The 23,785-nt window shown below is 43.0% G+C and overlaps 1 long non-coding RNA gene across 1 annotated transcript in view; it reads left to right on the top strand.

Annotated features, from left to right (window-relative positions):
• The window catches only part of Gm29687 (predicted gene, 29687), a 118,544-nt gene that overhangs the window by 63,570 nt on the left and 31,189 nt on the right, over window positions 1–23,785 (top strand). Inside the window, exon 3 of the long non-coding RNA NR_131149.1 lies at window positions 16,302–16,677. This is a non-coding gene — a long non-coding RNA (predicted gene, 29687). The remainder of the gene's footprint in view (window positions 1–16,301; window positions 16,678–23,785) is intronic.

Raw genomic sequence — 23,785 nt, 5'->3', positions numbered from 1 at the left:
CTTCTCAGGGGTATCCTGGGTCCAAGGACTGACCATCCCATCTGTCAAATATTGAAAATGCACACAGACCTTTCCTTCACCTGCAATATGCACAGGGTTTATTTACGGTTTGAAAATGAAGCAACTGCTCACAACTGTCTTGGTGCTCTTTGCTTTCCTAATGGCTCCTGGTTTTATTCCATTTTATGTAAATTGGGTCACAGATGTTTTATTGCTGCGGAATGCTTTGAAACTATTTCATATGTTCAGTGGGAAAAGAAGACTCTCAAAATTCATGCTGAAATAATTAAGCTTTTTAATTTCACTGTCAAGTTATCAGAACAAGTGATGAATCTCTCTTTATATTGCCTGCCTCTGCACACATGACTTCCCCCTCTCTGAGATACTGAGAATTCTTTTCGGCACCCCACACAGGCATTCTGTTTAGCAATGTCTCAGACAGGCTTACCCTGTGCATCAGTCCTGTTCCTGGGAGCAGGCACAGGCTGTTCTGCAGGTCTCTCAAATGGAGACCAAAAGATCCACGAACCCAATTGTCTCTCCCCCATTTCCTTTCAGTCCCAGGACTACTAGAAGTGTCAGTCTGGCCTAAAGACATGTTTTCTGTCTTTGTGGATGTGGCCGAATTGAACAGGCTTCATCTTCCCCACAGTGAGGTGGACACACAAAGGGAGGTTTATGCTGGACCAGGTCAGCTCCTGACTCCATGGGCTTCATACCACTCCTTTGTATATAGGATCCTCCTCCTATGTCAAGAACAAATAAGTTCCAGGAATGATGGCTCACATCTGTAATTCTTGTACTCATCAGATACCTGCAGGAAGATTGCCTCAAGTTAGAGGTTAGTCTAGATCACAAGTGAGTTCCGGAGTTCTGGGGAAGACTGGGCTACAGCATGAGACACTGCCTCAAACAAAACCAACCAATCAAAAATCCCACCTATAACAAAAAACAAACACAAGGAACTTAAGATAATTCTAAGAACTCTCTGGAATATAAGCAGCCACTGTATCTGAATGTGTGCGATAACTGAAGGTTCCATAAATGTTGGTCTGTGGACTCCTTTTCCACCCAGAGATTTGTTTTCTTAGAACCAGTTCAGGCTGGTATATACCCCCAGGTCCAGCACTGTTTATAGGTCTTAGGTGTTCCTTCTTCTCACTTCTTTTCAGCTGATGAGATGTCTGTAGTCCTAGCTTCCTGGAGTCTCATTAGAAGAGACTGATCTCAAAAATTAACAGGTTCTCACAATGTCTTAGGACAGGGCTAGCTGCTCTCTTGACACAGATATGCCGTGACTTACATCAGAAAATTGAGCAAGTGGTTAGCTGCCTGACCAACCAACTCTCATTCCCCACCCCCCTTCCCTTCCTTCTCATGCGCTCTCCAGCACTGAGTTCCTCCTGGATGTTAAAGCAGGAGTTGGTAAGAGCATTAGCTGCATAGTTCTGAATAAATGTGGAAACTGCTGTGGGCAGATGGTTTCCGTTGTTGTCTTTCTTCTGCCGTTGCCCCAGAGCAGAGACAACCGCTAGATGAAGGAGGTCATTTGTGTTTCAGTGGAAGGGCAGCTCTCTGCAGTCTGGGACTTGGCAGTTGCCCCAGGCATTTGTGATTGTCACAGAGAGAGAGAGAGATGTGCTGCTGGTACCTAAATGTGGGGAGCCAAGGAGACTGCTTAACCATCTTGAGAATGCAAAGCAGTTCAGACTCTCCAGCCCCAGCTATGCATGGAGTAAAAAATGGGCAAATGCAGGGCCAGGCTACAACCATCCCTCCCAAGTCCAACCTCAAAGTTTCTACAATGACCTAAAACAGCACCATTGGTGGCAGGACCAGTACACAGACTCGGTGGGGAATGTTTCCATTCAAACCAGGACAGCATGGAACCATGCATGCCAGTGGATTACTCCTCAGAAAAATTGCAGATCATCCCCTAGGCAAGACCATACACTATAAATATATGTTCTTGGGTAACACCCCATCTCCCTGTGAATTCTGTCTTTTTATTCACTCACTCTGCACCCTGCCCTCCCTGCTTCCTTGATTTCCTCCTGCTCACAGTCATCCGGGCATTATTTGTCTGCATATATGCACAGCTGGACCACACTGATGCCAGTGTCCAGCCCGTGGACTAGCCTCTTCTGACAGGTGACGAGCAGCTGTCTGGAGAATGTCAAAAGATTTTCTAGGCTCCCCTGCAGTGCTGGCCTCAGAGCTGTCATGTGATCTCATAGCAAAACAATAGGAAGTACTGTCTTCCATGTGATATAGAATCCAAGGGATAATTGAGCACTTTTTAAAAGCTGTAACTTCTCTGACTCACTCTGGGAAGTCCTAACATTCTCAGGTATTTTTATGTTGACTGGAGCAAATGACACCTTCTGTTTCTGGAAAGCATTGTGGGACACCATATATATGATGCCCCAGATTGGTACCTGGAACTTTTCGGCAGCTTCAAAGCTATGCTGCCAAGAGGCAGAAAGGTCATAGGACTGAGTATGTGGTGGGTTACCTGGTTAGTGCTATGTGCTGGGTTACTCAATTAGTGCTGTGTGTGTTGGGTTGCCTGGTTGGTGCTATGTGCTGAATTACCTGGGTAGTGTTATGTGCTGATGATCTACTTTTCAGGTATGATGATATACTCCCGTCTCTGTCTTCTGTGTGATTCTCAGGAAACATTGCCTGCTCAGTGTCTACCTTCATCCAAGTTCTTTGTTGCAGCCTAAGTCCTTGTACTAAGATATGAGAACCTGGATATCTTGACAGATCTCATCAACCTGATATCCAGACACCAAAGATCAAATTTGTGTGAGAACTGATCAAAGTCTTCTCACCACTGGTACTAGTGGGAAGATCATTCTGATATCTGCATTGGAAGCTGCCACAATGCCAGGAGGACCTGAACCTGGCTGCATGTCATAGCTACATCTTAAGTTTGTTAAAACAGCTCCTTTCCCTACCTTACCCTGGAGTAACATTAAATTTAAATCTTAGAGGGCAGTGAAAAACAGTGGGTATTTAACATAAAATCCCTAACTGATTTTCACTTGGTCATCTGATTTTAAACACACCAGTATTCATTACATTTGATCTGGGGCATTCAGAAAAAGACCACCATGTCTGTGTGGTGTCTGCAGAGGCCAGCCATCTTGGCATCTTGCATTGTTCCCGAAAGCAAAGTAACTTGCAATTGGTGCCGCCTCCTTTTGTTTATGTTGTGAATAACAGATGTAGGAAAGCAACATGACACATGCTTGCTTAATGTGATCACGGCAATTATTCATTTATTCATCTCAGCTCAGTGCACTGATGCAAACTGGCTCTGTAGATCTTACAGGCATGGCCTTTATGAGTGTGTAAACAGAAACCCGTGTCCTCTGTAATAAATCATCTCCAAGCCCCCGTCACTGCGCCTCCTGATGCAGTGAGCACTGATGAGGAAACAGAATATGAAAACTGATCTCATGCTATGAAAATATCAGCATAAGTCATCCAAGAATAACCAGGACATAGGGTTACCTTTCTGAATAGCTGTCCTGCAGGTACCAATGCACAGAAACTGCAAAAGCGAGAGAAAAGCACTTCTGTTGTCCTTACTGCCATTCAACTAAATGGCAGGAACACTGTTTACTGCAGGTTGATATCTAGACTGGGTTCTGGACAGATGCAGATTTATGGCATCTTTTTTTCATTGAATTAACTAATTTATATCAAATGCTTTCCCCCTTCCCTGTCTCCCCCTCACAGAAACACTCCCTCCATCCCCCCTTCTCCTCAGAGCACCCCAGTATCTTGCAAACATTGGTACATCAAGTCTCCACCAGAGTAGGCACATCCTCTCTCATTGAGGCAAGACGAGGCTGCCCTGCTGGGGAATGGTACCACAGTAAGGCTTTAGGGAGAGCCTCCACTCCAGTTGTTGGTGGGACCTCAAGCTGTACAGCAAATCAATAGTGATAAAAACTGCGTGGTATTGGTATATAAATGGACATGGGATTGAATAGAAGACCCAGAAATAAACCCACACACATAAGGACACTTGATTTTTGACAAAGAAGCAAAGACCATGCAGTGAATGAAAGAAAGCAAGCATCTTCAACAAATTCTGCTAGTCTAAGTGTATGTCTACATGTACAAGAAAGCAAGTAGTTCCATAGTTATCACCCTGCAAAAACTCAAGTCCAAGTGGATCAAAGACCACAACATAAATCTGGATACACTAAATCTCATAGAAGAACAATTGGGACATAGCCTTGAATGTATTAGTACAGGAGGCAGTTTCCTGAACAGAACACCAATGGCTCAGGCTCTAAGATCCACAATGGATAAATGGGACCTCATGAATCTGGAAATCTTCTGTAAGGTAACGGACACTGTAAATAGAACAAAAACAGCAGCATATAGATTGGGAAAAGATCTTCACTAACGCTACATCTGGCATAGGGCTAATATCCAAAATATATAAAGAACTGAAGAAGTTAGTCTCCGACAAACAAGATTTGTGGCATCTTATTCAAAAATCTAAGATAAAGACAAATACAGATTGTGATATAGCAAGGAAATTTTATTCAAAGCAAAATATTATTTTAATAATAATAATAATAATATTTTAATGCAGGTCAAACATGCCACCAAGAGGAACAGAGTGCCACGTGAGTTAGAGAGTGTCTTAGGTCTCTGGCTGGTGCTGAGGAGGAGGGGGAGCCTGTGGATGTGGGGTATACAAGAATTGTCCTCTTCTTCCACTGACACACTTGAGCTGTCTAGCCTTTACATCTGTTTCTTTTACTTCCCATGATGCATCTAACTTTGATCATATACATGTTCCATCACACATAAGGACAAGATTGCAACTAGGGTTTAATACTATTCCCCTAAAACTTCTCTCAGATGACAGTTAGTTTTTCTCTACATGAACTCAAAAATCTGTCTAAACTAGATGGTTCTTCATCACTCAAATGCCCAGCTATATCTGAGAATATATGGTAAATTATTTAAAAATAATTTCACTCGTGGGAACTATAGTTTTATTATTGCCACCCCTCTCTCTCTCCTCTCCACATCCTCTTGTATACCCTCACTACCTCTCAAATTCATGACCTTTTCTTTTAAGTATAGGTGTGTGTGTGTGTGTGTGTGCCTTGTGAGTCCATTTAGTATTGTTAGTACATGTTTATGTGTCCACATGTATGTATATGTGACCGTTTGGGATTGAATAATTCTTTGGTGGGCTCATTCATTCCTAGAGAAGACTGATCCTCCTCTCTCAGCAGCCATGGGTTCCCTGTAACTCTCCATCTAAGGGTGTGGCCCTGTGAGATTTCTCCCATCTCTATTGGCATGTCCACTCCTGTTGGCACTGTGCAGATCTTACTTAGGAGACTCTATTGTTTGGATGTCATGGTTGCACTTTTCTATCATAGATAGAAGCTGATGTTTACATAAGGGAGAAAATTTACCCGTGTATAAAAGTCAAGAGAAGAAATCAACAGAAAGAATAAAGCTGTTTTGTTTTTGCTTGAGTCTGAGTATCTCCATCCCACGTTGCCCTGGTTGGTCTCACATTTAAGAGGTCAGCTTATCCTCTCAGCTCAGACGCTCAAGTATCTGGGACTACATGTACTCAGCTGAAGAAGAAAATGAAGAGAAAGGGAAACTTGTGATAAAGTAAACATCAAGTCAGGCCTATGGAACAAGCTCTAGGGATGAGGAAAAAGAGCACCCCTAAAAAGGCAGCAAGGACAGGACCAGGGACCTGCAGTGTGGATGATCCTGCATTTGCTCACAACTGAAGGAATGAGGTAGTCCACATATTGTAGATGGTTCTGTGGTTTTTGTTTTCTATAATGCATGAGGATGGCTCATTGGTGGAATATGAAGAATGGGCCACTAATTATGATGGACACTAGCAGAGTGACAGAAAGCAAGGATTCCATGTGGTGCTGACAATGTGTTGGACCAGAATGCAAGACATGACATGTTCTTGTAATGACAAACTGAGAGGGGATAAGAAGACACATACTAAAACTGTGAAGTAAGTCAAATAGAGAAGGAATATCTGGGCTTCAGAATCAGGGGTTTAACCTCCAGTGAGGAGCGAATTATGGAGGTCTGATGGTTCCTCGTGACCCTCACATATAATCGCTTTACTCACATAGCTGATATTTGCACAGCTGTGTATTTCATTGGTTGCTTGCTCCTGCCTCTGTGGTACTCTGGAACCAAGGTTAACCACAAACTCTTCTATCATAAAAATTAGGACTTTACATTTCTTTTTGAAGCATATATATATTTACATATTACATGCATATACTCATTTATAGATCTAACCATATATATATATATATGTATATACACACATACATACATATATAGGGATGGATTTTGAGATTCTATTTACATATGTTCAAATATGGCTAGATTATTTATAAAATGTACATTTATTTTAAGTATATAACAGCATATTTTAATTTTAACACTACTGAAATTATATACATGAATAGACAAGTGACATGACAATTTCCCCCTGATAACTGCACTTTTGTGTTAACAAAAAGTTGTTTGATCTTTGTGTAAGTATGCATATGTATATGATATATTTGTTTGCATATGTGTGTCAGTGTGCATAAATCTGGGCACGCATGCTAGGATGTCAGAGGACAACCTTGGGTATGGGTCTTCTCCTTCCAACTTGTTTGAGGCAGGGTCTCTTGTTTGCTATGATGTACAGCAGGCAAGCTGGCCCATTAGCTTTTAGAGATTCTCCTGTCTCCACCCCCCATATGTCATAGTAGGGGTGCTAGAATTACAGGCATAGTGCATACCACTACATTAGTCTTTGTGTGGGCTCTTGGGATCTTAACTAAGGCTCTCATGCTTGTCTAACAAACACTTTTCCCACTGAGATGTCTCCCTAGCCCCATGTCTGCATTTTTAAACATTCAGTATTTATAATTTATATTCTATATTTCTATGACTTTGATGAACAGATAAAAATAATCACATCATTTTAATGGTTTATGTCCAATTTTGTATGATGTTTATGCAAACATTTTAAATTTTTTAATTTTTTTTAGTTTATACTGAAAATTTTCAGTGTAGAAGTTCTTTAGCATGGGAGGGACAACACTGGTGGAGATTTAAAAATAATGTAGACAGAGAGCACTCCTTGCAAGTAGGGCTTTTGTTGGAGTGAGACGGATAGGTGAAATAAATTAATGGAGAATGAAAATTATCCAAATTCTGTATGTACATGAATGAAAGTGTCAAAAATAAAAAAAAAATAATAAATTAAAAGCATAAGGAAGGTTTCTATCTTTTGTGGCTTTCCAAAGCATGGGACAGATGCCAACATGAAAGGAGAGTATCCAGTTTTACCTGTCCTGCTTGATTTCTGTTGTTGTGATAAAACTGTCCAAAAACTACTTGGAAAGGAAAATATTTATATTAACTTACAGCTTATGATCAACCATTGAAGGAAGACATGGCAGGAACTCAAAGCAAGAATCTAGAGACAGGAACTGAAGCAAAGACCATAGAGGACCACTGCTTACTGCCTTCCTCTCCAAGGCTTGATAAGCTACTTTCCCGGGACCACTTATACAGGAGTGGTAGTACCCACAGGAGAACTGGGTAATCAATCATCAATAAAGAAAATGCCCCCGAAGACAGATGTAAAGGCCAATCTGACAGAAGAAATCCCTCAACTGAGGTTTCCTCTTCCTAGGTGCATGTTAAGTTGATAAAAATCCTAGGGTGACATTACCTGTTGACAATGTTCCAGGCATGTTCAGCTAAAATGCATGAAAAAATTGGCAAACTATTAGAAATTTTATGAAACTTACAATTACACGAGTAACAGGTAAGAATAAGAAATCAATATGGGATTTCTCTCCCCTTTGCTTTTCACCCGAGTCATTCAGTTCTAGTGTACATTCCAGACATTATCCAGATGACAGATGAAGCAACAAGCAGGCAAACGTGTCTAGAAGATATTGTGTTGGGTACAGATCTAAATTCCACCTATACATATGTATATGTACCCTAAATCTGTGATTTGTGCCACCTTAAGTTGTTTCTTAAGGTTCTGAGCATGAGGAAAAGATCAGATTTGAGAGGGTAGAATGCATTTTCTGGAGAGACCTCTCACGCTGAGTATTAGTGATCTCTCTCCCTCAGAGTGTGGAGCCAGACTATGAGGGGAGTTCTGCAGAGCAAGTGCTGTCTGTGAAGGTTCTGACACTGGAGAGATCTCTACACTGGGGAAGCAGAAGGAGGAGAGTGTGTTCCATCCCAAAAGTGTCAAAAGGAATGACACGAGGTGAGGCTAGAGGAACCAAAAGGGGCTGACTTACTGTAAGGGGAATGCTAATTTTATTATTACTATTGTTATTATTATTATTATTATTATTATTATTATTATTATTATTATTATTATCTGATTGTGTGTGTGTGAGAGAGAGAGACAGAGACAGAGACAGAGAGACAGAGCAGAGACAAAGACAGAGACAGACACAGAAACATGCAAGAGCCCACATATATGGAGGGCAAAAATTGATACCTGTTATCTTCTTGGATCATTCTGTGTTACATTTGCCATCCTTTCCTGAAGCCAGTGCTGGCTGATTAAAGTAGTCTAGGTAGTGCAATTGATCTGAATCCCCTCCCTCTGGCTTCTGAGCTCTGAAATTAAACGGAGGGTGCCAAACCCGCTCTGCTGGTTAGGGTTATATCAACCAGACACAAATTAGAGTCCTGTGAGGAGATCCTAATTGAGGGACTGCCTCCATAATATTGCCTGCAGGCAAGATTGTGGGGAGTGTTTTCTTGATAAATGATCTGTGTAGGAGAGTCCAGACCACTGTGAATAGTTACACTCCTGGGCGGATGGTCCTGGGTTGTGTAAGAATGCAGGCTGAGTGAACCGGAGGAGCAAGCCATGTTCCTCTGAGGTCTCCACTTCAGTTCCTGCCTGAGGTTCTTGCTATGAGTTCTTCCCCTGATTCCCCTTCATGATGAACTGTGATTGGAATGTTTAGGCCAAATAAACCCTTTTCTTCCCATGTTACTTGGTCATGGCATTTTTCTACAGGACTAGAAATGAACTAGGATACTAGGCAAGTACTCTAACAGCTGAACTATGGACCAGGTCATCATTGCTTGAGTTTTCATTTTAAAACATCTGACTTCACTAATGTTATTGGAGACAAGGAGCCTTCTAGAAGGGAACTGGGTTGTTTCTTTAGGTTCTGAGCATGAGAAAAAGATCAGATTTGAGAGGATTAAATATGGTGGAATAGACACAAGATACTATGTTAGCTCTCCTACTTTCACCCTGAGCATAGAGGTAGATAGGGGGATGGATGGGTCAATGGAAGAATTCACTGTTGATGGAAAACCATAAGAAATGTGCTTAACAGAGCATGGTACCATTTATATCAACCAGAATTTCTGCAGCTCACCGAGGAGCTAGGATGATAAAACAACCCTATTGCAAGAGATGAAGTCTCCAGTTGATAGCTGGTCAGTATGGGGATAGGACTTGCATATGGTTAGATAACTTCTGAGTCTGTCATGTTTTTCCCTGGAGTCTGTGGCTTAAGTTGGTGGCCCCTGAGATATGGACATGGCAAGTTCATCTATTTATGTCTTTAGCATCCTAGTTGAACCTTTCCTGAGCTGCTCTGTCACTTGGCGTCATCCCCATTATCCATTGGTATAAGCAGTAGGGGTCTCCCACCTCTCAATTAAAAATGAAGATGGTACCAAGCAAGGGAATGTCCTCACAACCTCTTGGCCTCTCTAGAACACAGTTCATATTCTCTTGGATGTCCCTAGGGACATTTGGTACAGCACATTAGGAAAACCATGAGAAAGATTTTCCTAGAGAGTCTCAATTTGGCAATTGCATTTTCTAAAGCCGATCACACCTAGTGAGTGATACAAAGGAGGATCCAGGAGCTAAATTAGGATGAAGCCAAAGCATGTTTTGTTCTTGCTCTATCTCTTCCTTTTTTCTAGGAAAGTTAATTCAATGCAATTTATGTTCCTATTTGAGGAAAGGCATTCAGCCCAACTAGTTGGCTGAAAGACATATAAAAGGCTCCAGCATAAATTCCATGTAAATGTGACCTTGGAAATACTCTCAGCTTGCTTCCTAAGCAGGAGTCTGGCCATAGGGATGAGACATCAGCTATGAGCTTTGGAGAGAATGGAGGCAATAGTCCTCAGCTCCGTACTTACTAGGCCTCTTCCTTTGTCTTTCTTTGTTGAGTCCGTTCCTTGACATATGACATCTCTCTACTTCTGCCTCATGGGCTTGCCATGAAGTCCAGATGAAATGAGAATGTGAATGAACTGTGCCAAATGCAGAGAGCCCAGAGGTGGGGGGAGGCCATTAGCATTCTTGACATCAGCTTCCTCTAGCAGCTACTGAGCATTGTGCAATTTGCACAGTTCCAGTCTGTTCTTCCTGTGCCTTTCAGGGACGAGAAGGTGGCCTTTGGCTTAAAAACCTGACCATCACTTGATTTGTGTCCCTAGGCCAGCTGGTAGACCTCAAATGCAGTAGCCAGTGTCCATCCTGCCTCTCCAAGCAGTGTGTTTAGAGTGAGCCACTCAGGTTCTTCTCTTGCTAGCCCTCTATACCCGTAAGAAGCTGACAATTACTCTGGTTTCCATTGGTCATTTCTTCCTCAGATTTTGCTCAGAATTTGGACTAGCCAACAGGGACAGCTATTTGGTGTTGCTAGTAGACTCACTGTCCTTGGGCTGGAGCCTTGCATGACCATTGATATTTTACACTGTATCCTACAGTGATATTGTTCCTACCTACAGGTCCTAGAATCAAACTTTCTGAGAAAGATTTCCCTGGCCTGGCACCTGTCTCTTCTACCATTGGGAAATCGTATTTCCTAGAGCTGTGAGTTGAGCTGACTGTAGTGTTGATGGTTTATTTGTGCAAACTCAATCTCCCATATGAGGTTCAGCATGGCACCTAGAGTATCTTCCCTTTTACGTATCCATCCCCATGCAGGCCAGGGTGCCACTACACATTCATGATCCTGAAATGTGACCCAGTAGGGTGATTTCCCAAACCGGGTCTTCTGACTTCATATCTATACCTTGTCTCAGGGTCCCTTTTCCTTTTTAGCATTATCTTGCTCTTAGAGAATTTAACAGTTGATTGCAGAGGGGAGAGTGACATTGGTACCTTGGATTGAGTCTTTCCTTTCTATACAGACCACAGCTTCTTTCAGTGTGGAAGTAAAATGGGAACGAGGAATTAGAAGCCCCTCTTCAGAGCACCCCATCCCATAGGTTCCCATCAGTGGCTCTTGATGAGCTCTCTGATGTCGTTTCTACCTCCTCACAATGTGCCTGACTGACCCTTTAGTTAATTGTATTTGTATGTGGTTGGGTGGCCTTTGTGCAGAAACTATCAAGGTTTGTTGATCTGCTGACACTAGAACCACTGAGTTCCAGCAGAAACTTAGCTCTTGGGTGGTTTTATTGGGTGTGGTGGTTCATTGGCATAACTGTGTGTGATGTGCTTATACCGTAGGGTTTCTTTGGGGGGCTCCTGGAGGGGTTGACTCACACTGCTGTGACTGTTTATACATGTTTTTAGTTTTTTAAGGAGCTGAATTACAAGGTCATCTGGTGATTTTATCTTTAACTTTTTGGAAACTGAAAGTGATTAGCACAAGGTGACACCAGCAATGTGTGGATATTTGGCTCTTCAGATCCTAGTATTGGTTATTGTCTGCATCTGTGCTGATAGTCACCCCCAGAGAGTAGAATTGATGCCATGTTGTGATTTTCTTCTCACACACACACAAAGGGTTTACAGTAGCATTTATCACACTGAGAAAAACTGTCTCTGGTTATGATCTTTACATATAGCCATGCATGCATATAATGCTATTGGATCATGTCACCCCTCAACCCATTTGGTCCCTTTCACTTCTGATGCTGTGATGGGCTCCTCTTTCTAAATAGTCCCAGTCCTACGTTTCTTATTTGACAGAGTTAGAGAATCAGCAAGTTTAATTAGGGCTGCTTATGTGCACAATTGAATAGGGTATTTACAGGAGCATGGGCACCTCCCAGAGGCTACAACATTGAGGAAAATGTTCCTCCTAACCCAACAACCAGTAACTCCTTATAGATCCTCAGGGGTGGGGTGGTGGCCATGAGGCTCTCTGCCTCTTAAAAGAATGTGGATGGGCTGATCTTACCTGCCCAGGTCACCGTAGCTGCTGAGGGCTCAAGTGTGGGCCATCATGCAATGCCTCATACTCAGCTTTCTCCAGGTCTCCACTCTTGATTTCACATTTTTTCAAGTGAATAATGATGCTGAGTATTTGGGCATTGTGTTGGGGAAATGGATTGTTTCCTCTGACTGAGCTGTGTTATATACTCTAGATAAAAGCCTTTTACTGGATACATGACTTGTAAATGTCTTCCATTTCTTTCAGTTCTCTTGCCACACTCACATACGTGTCCTTGGTGTCTAAATACTCATCATTTTGATGAGGTTCTATTTGTTTTGAGCTTAACATTTAATATATATGACACTATTTTATAACCCAATAATATTTATGACTATATTTTCCTCTAAAGTTTTATAATTTAGTTTTTGACTTTTATCTCCACAACTTTCTTTCCTCCCTTCTTTCTCTCCCTGCCTCCTCCCTTCTTCCTTGTTTCTCTCCTCCTCCTCTTCCTCCTCCTTCTCTTCTTCCTCTTCATTCTTTCCCTCCTCCTCCTCCTCCTCCTCCTTCTTCATCATCATTGCCATCATTGTGGTGAGAAAAAGTTTTATTCTGCAACCTAGACTGGTCTCAAAGTTAGAGTGATCCACCTGCAAGCATTTCCTGTTGTGCTTCTCCTCCAGCTATTGAATAATGGGATTGACATGCCAAACTTTCTTCCTGAATTCTGAGTTGGTTTTCCTGAGTTTTCAGTTGGTCTGGGGTAGAGGTCTAACCTCCTTCTGAATTGTCCAATTGTTAGTGTCTCTTGAAAAAAACTACTTCTCACATGAATTATCTGTAGGATGATGCAGTCTTTTCTAGGATATTATCATTCACTTTTAATATTAGAGAAGCACATACCTGACACATTCAGATCTTGACTTGCCTAGGTTGTCCTTCTGTGCTTTGATACTCCCAGGAAGTTCAGGGTCCTCCTGCATCTCTACCTGTGATATGATACTTCGAGAGTCACTGGTCACGTTGAGTCCCAGTGCTCAGCTACTCTGTGCTATCTTCCCCAGTATAGCAAAGACTCTCTCACTTTCCCCTAAATCCATATGAAATCGCACCATGGGAACCTCATCTTTCAGTAAGGATTGAGGATAAATAAATGAGACCCCGGTAGAGCCAGAACTATTACTTACCTCAGAGTCTAGAGAAGGATACACATCTTAACAATGTGGAATATTGTTCACATGAGGTCTTTCCTCTTCATTCTGTCATATCAGGGCTCTGGCCTTGGTCCCCTGGAGGCATCATGCCTCTGGCCTACAGGCAGCTTGCTCTTGACATGTCAATCCACTATAGCACCTGAAGGTAACTAACCACTGGAACCTGAACGATATTACCTGGTATGTGACACTTGCCATCAAGTCCCCAGAGAAGCCCTCTTCACTGTCACCCATGTTGGTGTAGAAAATCTTCTCTGCTCACCTTGAGCTTTAGTACATGGGTCACACCCCCTGCTGCACTACCTTATAATTAGGGTTTAGTTTCTGGCAGGTAGAAAAGGCTTGGGAAATGTTCAATGGATATATGAGTGACCAGAGACTTCAAAAGTGTTCCATAGCATATGCTGAAACCATGACTTCCTGACAATGTCCACCTAAGGAAAGTGGGTTGCTAAATGCATTTTATGAGAACATGTTAGGAACTTGTGCTGGGAAAAAAATCAATCCAAACTCAAAGCCAGGCCCCATGTGTGACTGAAGCAGCTGCCTGCATCCCTGGATGTCAGTGTTGCTGACTGGCCCTCTCTATCATGACTCTAGGCTGTTATGTTTCTTCCCGGGCTTCTGTCACAGGCAAAGGATTCTATAGTTCATCCACTGATTTCAATAAGATAAAATACATCAGATTAAAATATGTTTTTGATTTTAATAAGAGCCACATGGGTCAGTCACAATTATAATTTTAATTTTTTAAGCCACTATGGAAAAGGAAGACATGAAAGCAATTGCAACAATGCATTTTACTTAACAAACTGTAGCTAAAAATTTACTATGCAGCCAATATACCAATTACAATGGTCGGCTTGGTGTTTTGTTTTTTTTCCGATGGAGTTTTCAGAACTTTATTTGTATATTGTATACACAGCCTTGAAGATTCAAATTTACCATGCTTAGGGCTGGTGATATAACTGAGCTGGTGAAGTGCTTGCCTAGCAGTGCATAAAGCCCTGGACCCCCTGGACCATGGTAACTGGGTATGATGGTCCAGACTTGTAACCCATGCACTTTGGAACTTGAGGCAGGAGAATCAGTAGTTCAAGGTCATCTGGACTACCCTGGGCTACATCACTCCTGTAAATGTGCACATGTACACATGTGCACACATGCACACAGGCACGCACATACACTCCACCAAAAACTCCCCAACAAATTCATTAGCTACATAAATGTTCAATTGTCCAGGTGCCTTATAACTTTTGGGTTGGACCAGAGAGGTTTAGTGTTCTATCACAGTGAATTGATGTGGGGCATGATTTTAATTTAGTACAGCTCTGCTATTGCCATGGCATTAGGAAGATTGAAGCAAGGAGAGGGACGTGTTTGCTACGTTGCATCTGGTTGCACTCTCTGAAAGCTGTTCCTGGGAGGCCCCGCTATGGACCTCAGGAAAGTGGGTGTGGCGGGGCCACGGCCTGTTGGTTTTGTTAACTTGACACAAACCTACCAAAGTGTGAGACTTGTGTTTTTATTTTATAGAGGTTCACGATAAAAGACTGTGGCATGCTAGAAAGACTGAAATTTTAGAGAGACATCTGATATTTTAGAGAGGTTTGAATTTTGAAAGACTTTGGACATGTTGAGATTTTTAAAGATTTAGGGACTTTAATTCATTAGAGAGTTTTATGTTGTTATAATAATATTTAAATTACATACTGTGGACAACAAGAAGGAATGTTTATGATTTAATAAGGATGTGTTTATATATGAGGTTGACAAGGGGTCAGTCATGTTGGTTAGATTTATGTCAACTTGACACAAACCAAGGTCAGTTAGGAAGAGGGACTCTCAATTGAGAAAACGTCTCTTTAAAACTGCCTCAAAAGGCAAGACTGTTGATCATTTTCTCGGCTAGTGATTGTTGTGGAAGGGACAAGCCCACTCTAGGTGTTGTTATGCCTGGGCAACTTGTCCCGGGTTCTGTAAGAAAGCAGATGGAGCAATCATGGGGAGTAAGCCAGTAAGCAGCACACCTCCATCGCCTCTGCATCAGCTCCTGCCTCCAGGTTCCTGCCTTGACTCCTCTCAGTGACAGAGTGTGACCCGACAGTTGTAAGCTGAGATGAATGCTTTTGTCCCTAAGCTGCTTCTGTGCACGGTGTGTTTTATCACAGCACTAGAAACCCCAACTAATACCACCTATAACTCCATTTTGCATTCAACTTAGAGGAAACTTTGAGGAACTGATCCTAAGGTGTGGAGTTCTGCTGAAACCAACCCTTGCCACACTTGTAGGGCTTCCAGAGAACTCTTCAGTTTTCTTATGAAGAGATTTTTTTTTTTGAGCTTCTGCTGGCAGTTTTTAATTTTTTTTCTTCCAGCTCTTGTTGAGATTTTTTTATAGACCCTCAGTTGTTCATAATAAGCCACCCACTTTCGGATAGGTTTTCTCTGCTGCATCTGTTACTAGATGGTAGCAGTGAGCAAGTTCGAGTTTAGAAACACTATGGGAAATGTTAAACACTAGCATTTGGTGGAAGCAGGTGCCACGGGACCCACGTGAATGTCAGTCGCTGCAATCGATAGGGGATTCTGGGGAAACATTCACTTGCCCCTGCTTAAAATTCTGGGGAGGGTGGCATAATACCCGAGCATTTTCCCTTCAAGTTTCAGCGTAGGAAATCTGTCCCCAAAGCTGTGTGGATCTCTGGTGAAGGCCAAGTCCATATTGGCTCTTTTTACTTTCTGCTTTTTCCCCCCAAGTCTTTTCTCTCTTTTCTCCATGCTTTATAGCACTTAGGATTCCATTGTGCAAATTCTTGCTTAGGACTTGAGATTTATGTGTCTTCTCTACCTCTTTTGCTGACCACAGGATTGAGGACATGGAGAGGAACACATTCATGGCTCAGCCTAGCCTATCACAAAACAAGAATGGTCTATGCTACAAATCTGCCTACAGCCAAGTGACCGGGACCCTGACTCTCCTATATAAGCAAGCCATTCTCATTTCCTAGCAGGACACCTGCTTGTCAGCTCAGTTGTATTCTAACTTCATGGAAGATAAAGTAATATAAGTCATGATGACTGCTAGAGACTAGTGTACTAATAAAGAGAAACAGATATGTAAATAAACCAAGGGGACAGTGCTTCACACGGGCCACAGATCATTGTCTGCAAAGACTTTGATGGAGCCAAAGAAAGAATGGTTCCTTCCATGTGGAGCTATCTTGGAAAAATGCCTCAAGGAGGTGAGTATCCAGTGAAGTTGAAATGAAAGAGGGGAAATGTGTTAAAGAGCAGATGGGAAGGAGGCGTCTACATCAGCCAGAGAACTGTCCCAAGGGATGCCAAGGTATGTGCAAGCCTTTCAACAAGGCCTAAGATAGGATGTCCAAGTGCAAGGCTGAGCAGATACTAGTGAGAGTTGGCCTATAGGGAGAGGCAGTGCTCTGAGAGCGCAAGAAGCCAGGCTTCTCAGAATGGAGAGCTTCTGTTTTCTCTTACTCGTTCTTCTCTTTTGTTAAGAATGCATTCATGATTTATTTTCTGTATGCCTTCCCTAAAAACCTGAGTCCCACAATGAATGGCCCTTTGCTAGGCCGACCATCCAAGGAACTGGTTCCTCTGATCATCCCTTCCATAGTAAAGCATCCTTGCCTATACACCCAATTTGTCCTAGACAGCATCTTCTTGGCGACAGGAAGAGGCTATTTCCATTTCTGTCTTTCCAGAGTCAGCAGGAGGCCCAGCAAATGGCAGGCACTTATGGGATGAAGAAACATGAACAACAAATCTCAAAGGAATAAAGCCAGTCTGTCTCTCTGGAATTCCAGGACTTTGTCAAACAGGCATGTCTTAACCATGGCAGGGAGTTAGGACGTCTGTCTGTTAAGCTGTGAAATTAAAACACCCCAGGCTGGGAGCCTAAACAATGGATATTTACTTTCTCTTCGTTCTGGATCCTAGATATCCAAGGTCAAGCCACTGACTGCTTTGATTTCTGAGGAAGCCTTCCTCTTTGGCTTGTATGTGGCCAGGTCCTGGTTTCCTCTCCATTCCTTAGCCTGGCCTCTTTGGCTCCCACAGTGTCCTATCTACTGTTCTTATGATGATAACATTCTTATTCTATCAGAACCCACCCACTGAAACCCAGTTACATCCCTAAAGGCCTTGTCTCCAAATTTAGTTGCATCTTAACATTCTGAGATACGGCTCCAATGTATAGATTTTTTTTTTTAATGTGGGAAGGACAGTTCAATCCAAAATAGATAGTTGAGAAAACATAATTCTAAATTAGACAACCTATGGCCTCAAGTTGTTCAGATCTACTTTAGCAATAAATCCTGTAACTTGTTTATCCATTAGCCATGTGTCTGGCATCCTGTTCATATTTGTGGAGGGACTCAGTAATTCCTGTGCACTCTCTTCCCTCAGTTATGAAACAGATCAGAGCTGCTAGTTGACATGATTCATGGACAAATGAAAGGAGAACAAGCTGCAATGGGAAGTGCCTGTGTGGCAAGACACCAGCACAGGATATGATTGTGAGCTCAAAGCTGATGGTTTTCTTTGTGACTTTTTCCCATTATTTCTTTACAGGTTTTCTGGGCAGAAGCATTTGGGCTGTAGTTAGGCTCCTGTCTTTCAACTGCCTCCAGGAAAGGTGTAGCATCAAGGAGCAGAGGAACGGAAATCCTTTCTTCTGGTATTATGATATCAAATACGAGGTTTTCAGTGAAAAAGATTCAGTACAGAAATCTGGGCAATAACGTGTTAAAAACAAGGAGGCCCCCTTTACTCTCCCCTCTCACAGGACACCCAGGATCCATTATGAAGGAGGAGAAGGAAGAATTAGGAAAAGAGAAGATGGCGTCTCAGGATAGTGACAGCTCCATTTTGGATTTCATAGATGAAGAATCAGGACCAGACTTGTAACATATACTGCCCAATGTTCTCCAGAATTCTGGAGGGATCTGGGAGGATCAAGAAAACTCCAGAGAAGCCGGTCTCCATCCAGGCTAAGCTGACAGGAGGCATAGACCCTCCTTGCTTCTAGCAGGGATGTGAGGGAGAGGCCAGGAATTTCTTGCTCATGCTACTGCACTAGCTGCCTCGGGCAACTGACTGGTCTCCCATGGGCAGAGAGCAGAGCTGGTGCTTGCTGGCAGAGCCTTGGCACTCAGCTAGTTTCCTAGGTGATTCTGATGTGCCCCCTCATTCCACTATAACATCCCCCTAACTCTAAAATGGAGTGTTAATGGAAGCCCTTCCTCTGCATAGACTTAGGACCTCAGAGTTTAGCAGTGGTCTTGTGGACACTGCTCATGTGGGGTTTGCTCAGTTGGGACACCCCAGTCCTTTTAGATGGTGCATGACAAAATTTACTAGAGCACATTAAGACAGATTTAAAGGACAGCACAAAGCAGTCTGGCCTTGGTTCTCTTTTCCAACTCCTTCCCTCAAGCCTCTTCCCTCATGTGTGGCAGTTCCACACTGGGTGGGGGTGGGGGACATAGCCCTTCCGTAGCTGACTGTCCTATCTGTTGGCCAGGAGAGAGGCCGGGAAAGGAAATCCAGGCATGATTGGTACTTGTCTGAGTGTGCACAAGAGTCTTGTTACCTGCCCATCCTATGTCATAAGGTACAGATGACCTCTAGTGGGTGGAGCTTCCTACCAAGACATGCGTTCGGCTTAGAAAAACAAGGGTGACATGTTTGCCATGCGTCCAGGCTGCCATGCGATATGGAACTTGTGTGATTAGTCCTCAGTGCTCAGCTGGGGGAGAGGGGGGGATGTGACACCCTTTCCGTTTCATAGACTCCACTCATTCCACATTTAGTTCCAGCTCAACAGCAGGAAAATTAAATTTAGTTCAATCTGTTAAACTCAACTCAGTCCAATATCTTCTCAATACTTCTCTTTTGAGGTAGCAATTGTCTTTTTTTCTGCTTTAAGAAGGGGAACCAGCCACAATGTTTTGCTCATATCTCCTGATTCTGGACTGCGTTGGCTTTGCTATTCCCAGTACTTGGTCTAAAGCTGAAGCCTGAGTCAGAAACATAAGCACTTTAACTGCTACCTATGCTGGTCACATTAATTCTCACTCCTGAGTGCAAGTAGCCGGGAGCTCTGCAAACACTATACCAGAGGAAAATGAGGCATGGGACGAGTCAGTCCGCACCTATGAATAATGCATAATAAATGATCAACACATGCTTGTCCAGTTAGAGAATTAAGCAAAGTAACAAAGAACAACAACACAGGCCATGTTCTGTACCTATCTGTGCACTCAAGTTAGACACTGTCCTCCAGGCTATCTTCAGGATCGGTGCATGAGACCTGAGATGCATGCAGAGATCAGTACAGGCTCTGTGTGGTGAGACATCTTACCATTCAGGGAGGACTGAGGAAAGGCTGGATCCAGTGTGAGGAACGGAATGTGCCAAACTTGGGGAATGTGGAAGTTTAGCAGTTTTGAGTTCTGTTCCTTTGACACAATGAGGTGAAAAGAACCTGGTACCTGATACATGCAAGCAACTGTTAGATTCTACCTCAGCCTGCCATAGGGGAGGGTGTCAGCACGCCTCAAAGCAGGCATAAAACAAGGCAAAAAAAGGGGGATCAAGAGGGACTGGGTTCAATTCCTCATTGCTGCTTACTGGCTATACCACTGGCCAAACTGATTGAAATGATGAATAGTCACAATGATGCCAACCTTAGTCAGTCACACAGAGTCTCATGTGAGGGGAAAGGCCACTGCAGGGGCTAAATAGGAATCTTCCATCAGAGGTATGATACTGTGTTGTGGAGATTACACACCACAATCCAAACGCCCATACATGGTGATTGACAGGTAAGCCTTCAAAACTAGCAAGACCCGCCTAGATGCTTCTGGGTCCAGTAGCTGTTGAGCTTTGCCTAGCAGACCAAACATGAACAAAGGCTGCAGTTTGTCCTTTGTATGGCTCTGCGTTTCCATCCTCTGGAGACAGAGCTAAGGTTTGCACCGAGGCTGCCAAGCTCTGCCATTTATTCCCGCTGGAACCGGCACTGGGGCAGAATCCAATCTCATTGCAGGCACTCTGGAGTCCTTGGAAGAAAGGATGCGTGCGGAATATTAATATAAACTGTTGTTATCAATCTCTGCCTAAGTCGCCTTCACATTCTGTGTCTCCTCAGAGGTTGTAAAGCAGAGCCTTCCAGGAAATGTGCAGTTGACAGCCTTCGATTCATTCCAACAATGACTCGAGAACCTGGAATTTCAGTGTCTTTTGCATATGTGTATGCATATACCTGGCATTCTACTACATAGGAAATCCAGTTAGGCAGCAGGAGTCCCAGGGAAGCAAGGCCTTCCCTCCCCTCAGCAGTGGCACAAGAGGGCTAAACAGAAAGGAATTCACAAGTGTCTTCATCTCTGTTTACTCTTGGCCGCAAGGCGTCCAGGCATATGAAAGGTGGTCTACTCACAGGGGAAGTTTTCATTACAACCATCTATTTCCAGGGCTGGGGTCAACCTCCCTTCCTCCCTCAGGATTCTCAGCCAACTTTGTTTCCATACCCATCAGGCTGTGCTCCTTGCCACTGTTCGCTGGCCTGGAAATTCTCTCGGCTCTGTCAGCCGCCCAGTCTCCTTGTTTGCTGTGTGTGTTTGTCTTTCTGGTATGAAGTTTGTTTTTCAAGCTCTGACAGACTGGCAAGGCAAACAAGGTTGCCATTTTTGTTTTGTTTTGTTTTTTTTTATGAGTGTGGCAATTTTTAGCCCTCTGCAAACAATCCCGGGACTGGGAGGTTATAATTTGGGATGCCATGTGTATAGGCATATATTCAGCTTGTATTGTGGCTGAGGCAAGGAACTGCAGGAAGGAGGTGGAAGACAGAGGAACACGGGTGGTTTTTATCCGCTGTGGAGGGACAGAGCTCCTGTCAGAATTAAAAGATCAGACAGGAGAAAAATACAGTGTATAAAGTGTTTTGGAGAATTAATTTTGAAGATCATGCTTACGTCTGTCTAGATTATGCATGTACAGCACACAGGAATGAGCATCACATGTCACATGCATTGATTTCCAGATTATATGCATAAGCTCTGGCAATCTCATTCTCTCAAATTCCACAGATAAAAAGACAAAGGGATTTCTGAATGTGAGGGGAATATCACAGGTGTAAAATCACCATAAGGAGCCGGGAAGTGGTGGCGCACCCTTTAATCCCAGCACTTGGGAGGCAGAGGCAGGCAGATTTCTGAGTTCGAGGTCAGCCTGGTCTACAAAATGAGTTCCAGGACAGCCAGGACTACACAGAGAAACCCTGTCTCGAAAACAAAACAAAACAAAACAAAACAAAACAAAATCACCATAAGGAGTAATATTATCTCTCCTGTACAGGCACAGTACTGGGTAAGAGGACTGCCATGGTGGACTTCAGATGAGAGCTATGAAAAGAGGGCCAAAGATAAAGCTCTCATCTTTTAAAAAGCATTTTAAAATTTGTCTTTATTTTTGAGAAGTTTGTACATGAGCACAATGAAATATTATCTTAACTACACCCTATCCTTCCAACTCATCTCATAGCCTTCCAACATACCCCAAGCTTCTTGTCTTTAAAGGCCAGTTAGTGATGCCCATATGTGCGTGCTTATGAGGCCAGTCTATTAGATTATAGGAATTCTACCGGTGGCCATATTGTGAAAGAGGAGTGATTTTTCCTTTCTTCGCAGTTATCAACTGCCAGGAGCTCCCTGGGGCTGGGGCTTGGAGATCACCTACCCTCTTGATGGTAGGATGGTAGCTGACCTTGTGCAGGTCTCGTACAGGGAACCACTGCAATAGCCATACCACGACTAGAAGACAGCATTTCACAGCTCTCCTCCCCATCCTCTGCCTCTTAGATTCTTTCTGCTTCCTCTTTCACAATGGTGTCTGTGCCTTAGTGGTGAAGGGTGGTTTGGGAGGATCAGTGAACTATAAACTGATTAAGCAAGGTCACTCAATCAATCGGAACTCTTTTCAATTCCTCAGCAGTGGTTAATATCATAAATTACTAGTGTAAAGAACAGGTCTGGCAAGATAGCTTAGAGGGCAAAGCTCAACCCCCTGCATAATGGGAGGAGAGAGTAAACTACCTCAAATTGTCCTCTGGCCTCCACATAGGCTCTATGGCATGCACACGAATAAATAAATGCAATAAAATAATGAGCTGGAGAAATGGCTCCCTGGTTAGGAGCCCTTGTTACCCTTCTAAAGGACTCAGAGTCAGCTGCCAGCACCAACATGGTGCCTCACAACTGTCTGTAACTTTAATTCCATCAGATTCTATGCCTTCTTCTGGCCTTCTCAGGCACTAGACACATTTATGCTGTATAGACACATGTGCAGTCAAAATGTCCATGAATATTGTCTTAGTTAGGGTTTTACTGCTGTGAAAACAGACACCATGACCAAGGAAAGTCTTATAAAAATACAACATTTAATTGGGGCTGGCTTACAGGTTCAGAGGTTCAGTCCATTATCATCAAGGTGAGAGCATGGCAGTATCCAGGCAGGCATGGCGTAGGAGGAGCTGAGAGTTCTATGTCTTCATCCAAAGGCTGCTAGTGGAAGACTGACTTCCAGGCAACTAGGGTGAGGATCTTATACCCACACCCACAGTGACACACCCATTCCAACCAGGTCACACCTATTCCAACAAGGCCATACCTTCAGATGTTGCCACTCTCTGGTCCAAGGATATACAAACCATCACAAATATAAAACCAAACAATGTAGAAATTTAAAAACCTTTAAAGAGACTCATTGGAATGGCTGTGAGGATATGTGCTGGGCACCTTGCATATTCTAGGCTAGGTACCAGGTAAATGGGCACAGAATCCCAACAAACATTCCACTGAACATACTGAGTTTGCAATATGAACACCATATCTACTTTTTTTTTTTTAACTTGGACTATAGACTGTATTTTGGAATGCAGTCTTAGGAAGAAAACAGAGTACAACATGGAGGTGTTAAATGGCAGATCTGAGATAAATATAAATATCAAATGTGTTATTTTGATGTATATGGGCGATAATTGGATTTTAAATTACCCATCCATAAAGCACAGAATTCATAGGGCAGGAAGTTTAGTTATGAAAATAATTATAAGAAAAAGATCTGTCGTCCTTACATGTAATTCTGAAATACAAGTACATATATTTCAGGAACATTCTGAGCTTCCATTTCCCACCCCCGGACTTTGCAACTGAGTTTTTGCACAAGGTTGAAGCACAGCACCGAGTCTGTGTGAACTTGTACCTGACTGGGAAGAGCGAGTCTGAGGACTGAGTCGGGTGTCCTTCCATTTCTTTCTGATACTTT

Source organism: Mus musculus, chromosome 12, assembly GCF_000001635.26.
Source record: "Mus musculus strain C57BL/6J chromosome 12, GRCm38.p6 C57BL/6J".
Taxonomy (NCBI): Eukaryota; Metazoa; Chordata; class Mammalia; order Rodentia; family Muridae; genus Mus; species Mus musculus.
This window is presented reverse-complemented; position numbering and strand designations above follow the sequence as displayed.